Here is a 10,844-nt window from a genome sequence, read left to right as displayed (position 1 = left end):
AAAAAGTATGACGTGTAAAATACTTAATGATTCAAACGCATAGTATAACATATGTAACTGACAACAGAAAATATATACATGGTTCACACACACAATCGAGTGCACACATCCATGCTTATTTAAAGTCATGTACACACACACACACACATACATACATGGCATCAAGCAACACACAATTAAATGACACATATGGAATATGGAAAACGTATAATGGACATGAACATGGCAAGTAATTTACACCGTTACCTACTATAAAATTGATGATATATATATACCACTCACTTGCTATTCGCCTAAAAGCTTGCAGTGTGCTGTGACACATATAAGAAACCAGAAGAAAAAAGGACTTTACTTTGGCGAAAAGAGCATATGCTGCTTATTTTTGTACATAACTGCTATAACTGTATTTTTTCCGAACACTTACATGTAAAAAACATAGAGATATATCTTACCATTTCACTAAGACAGCCAAAATAACGGTCAAATTAAGGGGAGATCATGATGACGTACATGTCTATGGTTGCACCGGGGGAAAATATTTAGTCGCTGGAACCTATAAGGTTATACGGCGACTTATCAGGTGATAATGTTTCGAACTTATCTTTTAAAAATTAAGTAAACAAATCTATGGAATATTTTGGAGTTCCATTAACAGATAAACAGATCTATCTATCTTCTTATATAGGTTTTCGCATCAATGGGAGGTAATCGGAACTGACCAAAAAGACTGCGCGACCGCACGCGACTATACAAACAAACAAAATAAAATACAGCAGGTATGACGTTTGCATGAATCCATGATTACGTCTACATGAACAACAGTGATAAAAGTGCGCATCTCTTCCCAGCCGTGCAGCGCTTTGAAAGTTGGAAGCATTAAAATTTAAACGGGTAAAAAGCCATCGTGAAGATACGAAAAAAAGTATGACGTCTAAAATACTTAATGATTCAAACGCATAGTATAACATATGTAATTGACAACATTGACAACAGAAAATATATACATGGTTCACACACACAATCGAGTGCACACATCCATCCATGCTTATTTAAAGTCATGTACACACACACACATACATACATGGCATCAAGCATCAAGCAACACACAATTAAATGACACATATGGAATATGGAAAACGTATAATGGACATGAACATGGCAAGTAATTTACACCGTTACTTACTATAAAATTGATGATATATATATACCACTCACTTGCTATTCGCCTAAAAGCTTGCGGTGTGCTGTGACACATATAAGAAACCAGAAGAAAAAAGGACTTTACTTTGGCGAAAAGAGCATATGCTGCTTATTTTTGTACATAACTGCTATAACTGTATTTTTTCCGAACACTTACATGTAAACAACATAGAGATATATCTTACCATTTCACTAAGACAGCCAAAATAACGGTCAAATTAAGGGGAGATCATGATGACGTACATGTCTATGGTTGCACCGGGGGAAAATATTTAGTCGCTGGAACCTATAAGGTTGTGAAAATGTTGTTTGCACCCCCCCCCCCCCCCCCCCCCGCACATTATCCCGCATATAATGAATTATATTCTCTTGGTGAAAAATAAAATGTTAACCCTTACACCGGTGCAATTCTGTAACACATGTTACATAGCCACTGGTGAATTAACAGAGAGAAAAATAACAAAAAACAGTCATATAGGTTTTCGCATCAATGGGAGGTAATCGGAACTGACCAAAAAGACTGCGCGACCGCACGCGACTATACAAACAAACAAAATAAAATACAGCAGGTATGACGTTTGCATAAATCCATGATTACGTCTACATGAACAACAGTGATAAAAGTGCGCATCTCTTCCCAGCCGTGCAGCGCTTTGAAAGTTGGAAGCATTAAAATTTAAACGGGTAAAAAGCCATCGTGAAGATACGAAAAAAAGTATGACGTCTAAAATACTTAATGATTCAAACGCATAGTATAACATATGTAATTGACAACAAAAAATATATACATGGTTCACACACACAATCGAGTGCACACATCCAATCCATGCTTATTTAAAGTCATGTACACACACACACACATACATACATGGCATCAAGCAACACACAATTAAATGACACATATGGAATATGGAAAACGTTAAATGGACATGAACATGGCAACTAATTTACACCGTTACCTACTATAAAATTGATGATATATATATACCACTCACTTGCTATTCGCCTAAAAGCTTGCGGTGTGCTGTGACACATATAAGAAACCAGAAGAAAAAAGGACTTTACTTTGGCGAAAAGAGCATATGCTGCTTATTTTTGTACATAACTGCTATAACTGTATTTTTTCCGAACACTTACATGTAAAAAACATAGAGATATATCTTACCATTTCACTAAGACAGCCAAAATAACGGTCAAATTAAGGGGAGATCATGATGACGTACATGTCTATGGTTGCACCGGGGGAAAATATTTAGTCGCTGGAACCTATAAGGTTATACGGCGACTTATCAGGTGATAATGTTTCGAACTATTTAGTAAACAAATCTATGGAATATTTTGGAGTTCCATTAACAGATAAACAGATCTATCTATCTTCTTATTATTTTAGGTTCGTCTGGGGTAGAGAAATAAAACACACAGCTAGGTTCGTCTGAGGTGCGGTCGCGTGTTTAGTCGAACCGAAAGTTGAAGAAGAACCAATCACAGATCTCTTTCGCCGCGATGTCAAAGTTCAGGTCAAAGTTCACTGTTGTCTGCTCAAATTTGCGAGACAAACCTCTTCAAACTTTGTTCGTGGACAAAATTGGAAGTCGGGACCTAGCGGAATCGATTTCCTGGGTCACGTTGGCATAGCAACCGAAGGAGAAGGCACAAATCCGCGCGGTTTGGTCACAGGAATCGAAAAACCACCGAAAATCCTACCAGTATTATATAGTAGATGAATCATTTTACGACGGATCACATTTTGTGTGTGCAGAATGTTTTATATTCTTTATGTATTATTATCAGCTTGTTTAACTTTCATTGGGAAATATACCCACCAGTACTGAACACGTTTACTGCTGATCATTGATGTGTCTCTTGTTCAGGTTATCAACACTACCAATGGGTGTGTGTGTGTGTGTGTGTGTGTGCTTGTTTGTGTGTGTGTGTTTGTGTGTCCGTGTGTGTGTGTGTGTGTGTGTGCGTGTGTGTGTGTGTGCGTGTGTGTGTGTGTGTGCGTGTGTGTGTGTGTATTTTATTTTGTACGGTTATTTGAAGTTGAATGCGTGCCTATTCCCTGTCTCTCTGTGCGGTTGTGTCAGTGTGCATTTGGATCATGCACACATCACTGTCAGTCAAATGCACACACACAGAGCTGTGTACACACAAACACCAACCAACCACGCACACACGCATACACGCGCGCGAACACACACACACACACACACACATACACACTCACACACACACACACACACACACATGGGTATTTTCACACACAATCACTTTCAAGCTTCACGTTTATTTATGTAACATCACACATTAGAGCCTAACAGGATACACACATCGTCAGTGTTAGATAAAAGTTACGTTATTGTTTCGTGTAACAAAAAGATTAAATCCGTGAAATATACAAAACATTTTTAATTGAAAGCAAATAGCACACACAATGCAATACAATGTAGATGACTCTGAAAATGCGAATCAGGATTAATAACGAAAAACGAAAACAGATACGGTCAGGCTTTTACACACAGTACAAACACCCTTTCATTTAAACACTCACCAATTGAGAACATCCTAGGTGCCCTCCGTTTTTTGTTTTCAGTAAAGAATCAACTCATCACCGACTTCTTTTCTTATTGAAAAACGAAACGTTTACGCAAAATACCAGTGCAACACGGTAACTGGCGATCATACTAAGGATTTCACTGACCATATTAAAAACAAGTCGCGTAAGGCGAAATTACTACATTTAGTCAAGCTGTGGAACTCACAGAATGAAACTGAACGCACTGCATTTTTTCACAATGACCGTAGTCCGCCGCTTGTGCAAAACGGAGTGAAACTGACGAGCCTGTTCAGCGCGGTAGTGGTTTCGCTGTGCTGCATAGCACGCTTTTCTGTACCTCTCTTCGTTTTAACTTTCTGAGGGTGTTTTTAATCCAAACATATGTTAGGTCCTTTGTACTGGAAACTTGCATTCTCCCAGTAAGGTAATATATTGTACTACGTTGCAAGCCCCTGGAGCAATTGTTTGATTAGTGCTTTTGTGAACAAGAAACAATTAACAAGTGGCTCTTAGCCTCTATCCCATCCTCCCCCCCCCCTTTCCCCGTCGCGATATAACCTTGAACGGTTGAAAACGACGTTAAACACCAAATAAAGAAAGAAATATCTATGTGTTTTTGGAATCAGGAACCTACAAGGAATAAGATGAAATTGTTTTTAAATCGAATGAAACTGAACGCACTGCATTTTTTCACAATGACCGTAGTCCGCCGCTTGTGCAAAACGGAGTGAAACTGACGAGCCTGTTTAGCGCGGGAGTGGTTTCGCTGTGCTGCATAGCACGCTTTTCTGTGCCTCTCTTCGTTTTAACTTTCTGAGCGTGTTTTTAATCCAAACATATAACATCTATATGTTTTTTGAATCAGGAACCAACAAGGAATAAGATGAAATTGTTTTTAAATCGATTTCGAAAATTTAATGTTGATCACGCTTCCAAAAAATAAAAACTTTTTTTACATATTTTTTTTTCTATAACTTTTCTTCCCATGGTTCATTCATCATCTGACATAACTTTTTAGCGAAATTTAACCACAAGATTATTGAAAAAAAGCAAAAATGTAGACGACCACCTTTAATATGGACGCAAAATCATCTCGTTTTCTACTGCTCATGCGTTCCACACCTGCATCAGGAGAAATGACATCACACAAGAGATACGCAAGATAGCAAAACTAAACAACCTGTTCTGGATAGATGTAGAGGTTACATGCCGAGTCTCAGTGATTATCAAAAATAATGGTCGAAGTTTGCGGATCATGAAAAATGCGAGCTTTAGCGAGCTTTTTCATGACCGCGAACTGAGACCATTATTTTTAATAATCACTGAGACGAGGTATGTAACCTCTTTATTCCTCCTTTCTTCAGTTATTCAAAGAAAAGAGGAGTTTTTGTGAGAACGTTTGATCGAATCCAAATCACTCAACCAGTCTACCTGCGCTGGCGATTGAATAATGCGCGGTTGTATAGTTCAGGGAAAATCAATCAATTCTGTTAACACTTCTTGTCAGTTTCCCTGTTTTGGACTAAAATCAAGTACACAGTTATGTTGTTATTCTGCTGTGCCGGTAAAGGCAGATAGTGTGTGTTCTGGTCATGTTTTGGTATCGCTTAGGATATGTTCTTTCTTCGAATGGGACAAGCAGACGAACTTTTGCACCCGTGTTCCAACGTTAAAAACTGTATGAAGTTCCATTTTCTGGGGCAAAATAGTGTATGAAACCGCTGTATGTTCTTTAAATTGATGCGATGTGTGCATTTGGTTGCGTGTGATCTGTTTATAAAATGAAATATTGTCGAAAACTAACCGTCGGATTGCAGTCTCTTGTCCAAGCAACTCAGTTCAGAAAATGTGGAAGGGGAACTACTCTTGTCGTACGAGAGTTACTTGCCTTGGGAGTTTGCGTGCACTCATAAGAGATCTAAAGCGAGTTTCTCTGCACTGATCGTTAGATTTGGATTTAGAAAACAACCAAACTCATAGATTTTATATGGAGATTGATGTGTTCAAGCCTGTAGTTGCCAGTTTAAATGCAGTATGTTTGTATTGTTTGGTCTAGAGATGTATATTTCGTACATTGGAGCGTTCGGAACTTTTCAATCGCTAAAGTAGTTCCCTCAAAGTCTAACTCATCAACCTGTGAGCTATCGAGGATTCAGGCCCGTTGTTGGGTAAGTGATTTTGGTTGTTGGGTAAGTTACCGAAAAATAACTAGCCCTACACCTTTACAGAGAGAAAGAAGCAGAGGGGGGGGGGGGGGGGGGATAAACATACTTTCTCTGTCTTCTCGTATGTAAAAGTTGCCAAGCTGCGCTTATCCTGAATTGTTGTCGATTTTTTAATTGTTACCTGACGTTATTGTCAGGTCGATTTTGGGGGTACCTTTACTTCGGCGGCGGTCACGTAATATTTATTACATAAATCTTTGATCCGAAAAGTGTGCAAGATTTGTGCAACTAAACTAGTGAAGGGCCTTTAATGGCATATAAAGTTTGAATAAAATAACACGGGAATAAATGTTTTAGTTGGGGTACAAAAATTGTTTTGCTCAGTTTATTATAAAACCTATTGTGCGATCAATTTTATTGGACAGCAAGGTAAACATTTTTGTTGAAACACGCATTAAAATGAAAGCGCATACAACTCAACATCCTAATCATGCTAATGTCATCTGAGGTCTATAAATCGTAAAAATAAAACTAATTTATTTTGGTAGACAGGTCTGCCCCCCCCCCCCCCCCCCCATTCCCTTCCATGCCTACTTAGCCTGTCTACATCTATTTGTGCGAAGCGGACTTCTTCTTCTGCGTTCGATGTTGGTGGCCGTGATAGATCCTCAGACCAGTGTGGCTGCCACGACGTCCGTATATTGCGAAGCGGACGAATCAGGAGAAGCGTGCGACTCGATCCTCGGACCAGTGGCTGGCAGGACGTCCTGACTTTGCGAAGCGGACGAATTAGGAGAAGCGTGCAACTTGGAGCCTTGGTCATGCGATTCATGATCTTGTGACTGATGGTCGTCGCTGTGACTGCCCTCCTTGTCCACGTGATCATCCACCTGGTCTGCTAGTTCCTGCAGGCCCGCCATGCTTTTTGATCTGTAAACATGAACCTTGTTTGTAATACGACCCAAATATTACATTTCACACAGTGTGTCTGTGGATATAATTTGTTTGCAATCTGACCCAAATATTTTTGTTAGACCAGCACTTTCATTGGTTCCAAGGGGAGCATATCGACTTCTGTTTCATCTTTATCGACCAAGGCCATAACTTGTTCGAGGTGTTTGATGTCCATGAATTTGTGAAGAAATGGTGTTTCTGCCGTGGAAAGCTTTTTAAACACTAACGAATTTAAACTGTTAAATCAACACGGCGATCCACCTAACCCCTACCTTTCCCTCCAACTCTCTTCACTTTGTCTCAGAACAAATATCTCCTTGTTCTGCCAGATCTCGCTCCAATGTGAAAGTGCAAAAGTAAACAACTACATGAAGCACAAAATGGCACAATAACAAGACCATTCAGCATCTTATTTAGAACAGAGCGACGTCACTTTTCGAACACTGATTCATGTGATTAGAACTGCCTCTACACCCGATCATGCGCAGAGCTGTGGAATTTCCTGAGCTAAAAATAGATTCATGTAATTACACGGATTAGTTATCATTTCTGTAACCTCCCCTCCTGCATCGCGTTAAAGTGCTTCTGTTACCCTCGGGATAACTAGTCTGGACTTAGCTACTAACCCTAGGTCAGATTGGCCTCAGCTCTTACATTCCTACCCTCGGGATAACTAGTCTGGACTTAGCTACTAACCCTAGGTCAGATTGGCCTCAGCTCTTACATTCCTACCCTCGGGATAACTAGTCTGGACTTAGCTACTAACCCTAGGTCAGATTGGCCTCAGCTCTTACATTCCTACCCTCGGGATAACTAGTCTGGACTTAGCTACTAACCCTAGGTCAGATTGGCCTCAGCTCTTACATTCCTACCCTCGGGATAACTAGTCTGGACTTAGCTACTAACCCTAGGTCAGATTGGCCTCAGCTCTTACATTCCTACCCTCGGGATAACTAGTCTGGACTTAGCTACTAACCCTAGGTCAGATTGGCCTCAGCTCTTACATTCCTACCCTCGGGATAACTAGTCTGGACTTAGCTACTAACCCTAGGTCAGACTGGCCTCAGCTCTTACATTCATACCCTCGGGATAACTAGTCTGGACTTTGCTACTAACCCTAGGTCAGATTGGCCTCAGCTCTTACATTCCTACCCTCGAGATAACTAGTCTGGACTAAGCTACTAACCCTAGGTCAGATTGGCCTCAGCTCTTACATTCCTACCCATGAGTCGTCGCGGTAATTATCAACATTGATTGGGTCTTTGAGAGTAGATATTTACAATCGCTGTCCTCGGAACACGAATCCAAAGCTGCGATGGTTCCACATTTCAAACAGCCTGATTGGCCTTTACTTTGACAATCAACGTTTCACCTGAAGTTCAAACCTATTCGTTACCTGGATTTGTCACATATGGACATTGGTTTTGTTACCCAGCTTGTTATGAATGCAAACAATTGAACAAGATACGTTGTTAGTAACCTGATGACCCAAATATCACATTTAACATAGTGTGTCTGTAGATATGATACATTGTTAGTAATCTGACCAAAATATTACATTTGACACGGTCATTGTTCTATGTGACCTAAATGTGACCGTTGACACTGTCTATGTTCTATGAGACATAAATATGACCTCTGACAGTACAATGAGATCTTAAAATGGTTGTAGGATAATTGCGAGAGTATATGTTTGCTGTTTGCTGCTCTGATTAAGAACATAAGTGAAAGTACTTGTATTTAGATGTTCGAATTGTGGCAGAATGTGCATGTATGTTAAAGAGAGCGAGAGAAGGTGTGTGTGTGTGTGTGTGTGTGTGTGTGTGTCTTTGTGTATGTGTGTGTGTGTGTGTGTGCTTGTGGATGCGTGTCTGTATGTCAGAGAGACAGTATGTGTGTGAGAGTGCGTGTGTGTATGTCTGCAAGAGAGATTGAGAGAGAGAGAGAGAGAGAGAGAGAGAGAGAGAGAGAGAGAGAGAGAGAGAGAGAGAGAGAGTTAGGATGTGTGTGTGTGTGTGTGTGTGTGTGTGTGTGTGTGTGTGTGTGTGTGTGTGTACCCCCGTTTCCACAGGTTTGGTTGCCTAAATCACCATAAGGCAACCATCCACACGTGGATGGCAACCTAAACTCTGGATGGCAACCTAATTGTGTGGATGGTCGCTTCATTTAACACCGTTAAATTGACTTTTTTGACGGAAAGAATGTCATAACAATGTTCAAAATGACATTCTTTCCGTCCTCTATAGGCGACGAAATAGGTCAAATTTTGTGCATTTTTTAGTGCAAAATTCTTCGATGCCGGAGCGAGTACTGCACCCAGTGCTGTTGTAGTGCAAGTGCACTAGAAAGGCACTACACCCAGTGCCGCCTCTTAGGTAACCATCCACACTTTAGGTGCGTGTGTATCTATGTGTGTGTGGCGCGGATGTACCCGTTGGGGGTTCGTCCTATAAACATATTCTGTGAAGTCAATCAAACCCACGTACCTTTGAAGCCTTAGATTCTTTTGTTCTGCAGAAATTGGAAAAAGAAAAACACACGTTTTAACACAATTCTTCTTCTTCTTCTGCGTTCGATGTTAAGTTTTAACACAATAAAGTTGAACATAAAGCGGCACGATGCAAGTAGAGAATAAAGCAACTTCTGATCAAGTTTGGCTGCATCATTCACAACCAGCACCCAAATCTTCCACGAGTTCCGCATCCAACACATTTTACTGACATGACATCGGTCACAGGAAAAGCAAACTCACCTTTTCTGGTTTATACGATATGAATCAAAAACAAGTCGCGTAAGGCGAAAATACAATATTTAGTCAAGTAGCTGTCGAACTCACAGAATGAAACTGAACGCAATGCCATTTTTCAGCAAGACCGTATACTCGTAGCATCGTCAGTCCACCGCTCATGGCAAAGGCAGTGAAATTGACAAGGAGAGCGGGGTAGTAGTTGCGCTAAGAAGGATAGCACGCGTTTCTGTACCTCTCTTTGTTTTAACTTTCTGAGCGTGTTTTTAATCCAAACATATCATATCTATATGTTTTTGGAATCAGGAACCGACAAGGAATAAGATGAAAGTGTTTTTAAATTGATTTGGACAATTTAATTTTGATAAAAAATTTTATATATCTAATTTTCAGAGCTTGTTTTAAATCCGAATATAACATATTTATATGTTTTTGGAATCAGCAAATGATGGAAAATAAGATAAACGTAAATTTGGATCGTTTTATAAAATTTTTTTTTTTTTTTACAATTTTCAGATTTTTAATGACCAAAGTCATTAATAATTTTTAAGCCACCAAGCTGAAATGCAATACCGAAGTCCGGGCTTCGTCGAAGATTACTTGACCAAAATTTCAACCAATTTGGTTGAAAAATGAGGGCGTGACAGTGCCGCCTCAACTTTCACGAAAAGCCGGATATGACGTCATCAAAGACATTTATAAAAAAAATGTAAAAACGTTCGGGGATTTCATACCCAGGAACTCTCATGTCAAATTTCATAAAGATCGGTCCAGTAGTTTAGTCTGAATCGCTCTACACACACACACACACACACACACACACGCACACACGCACATACACCACGACCCTCGTTTCGATTCCCCCTCGATGTTAAAATATTTAGTAAAAACTTGACTAAATATAACAAGAAAAGCATTTGCTTTTCGTCTCCCCTTCGTCATGTCCCATTACAGTGGAACCCCTTTTAAGACCCCCCCCCCCCCTCCCTACCGATAGAAAATCCTTTAAATCCAATACAACCTGATAGACGAGTAACAAACAGGGCTCTCTGGCCGATTTTAATGCACAGTCGGTACTCCTGGGCAAATTTGGATTCGTTTGACAGACAAATGCATATAGTCTCTAAAACAACCTTTCTTAGTACCCAAAAGTGGCAGCAGCTATACGCAATTTTAAGACAAAGTAGCCCAGTTATTTTGAAAAATGCACTTCAGAAAAAAA

This window comes from Littorina saxatilis, linkage group LG8 (genome assembly GCF_037325665.1).
Source record: "Littorina saxatilis isolate snail1 linkage group LG8, US_GU_Lsax_2.0, whole genome shotgun sequence".
Lineage (NCBI taxonomy): Eukaryota > Metazoa > Mollusca > Gastropoda > Littorinimorpha > Littorinidae > Littorina > Littorina saxatilis.
Note: the sequence above shows the minus strand (reverse complement) of the source record.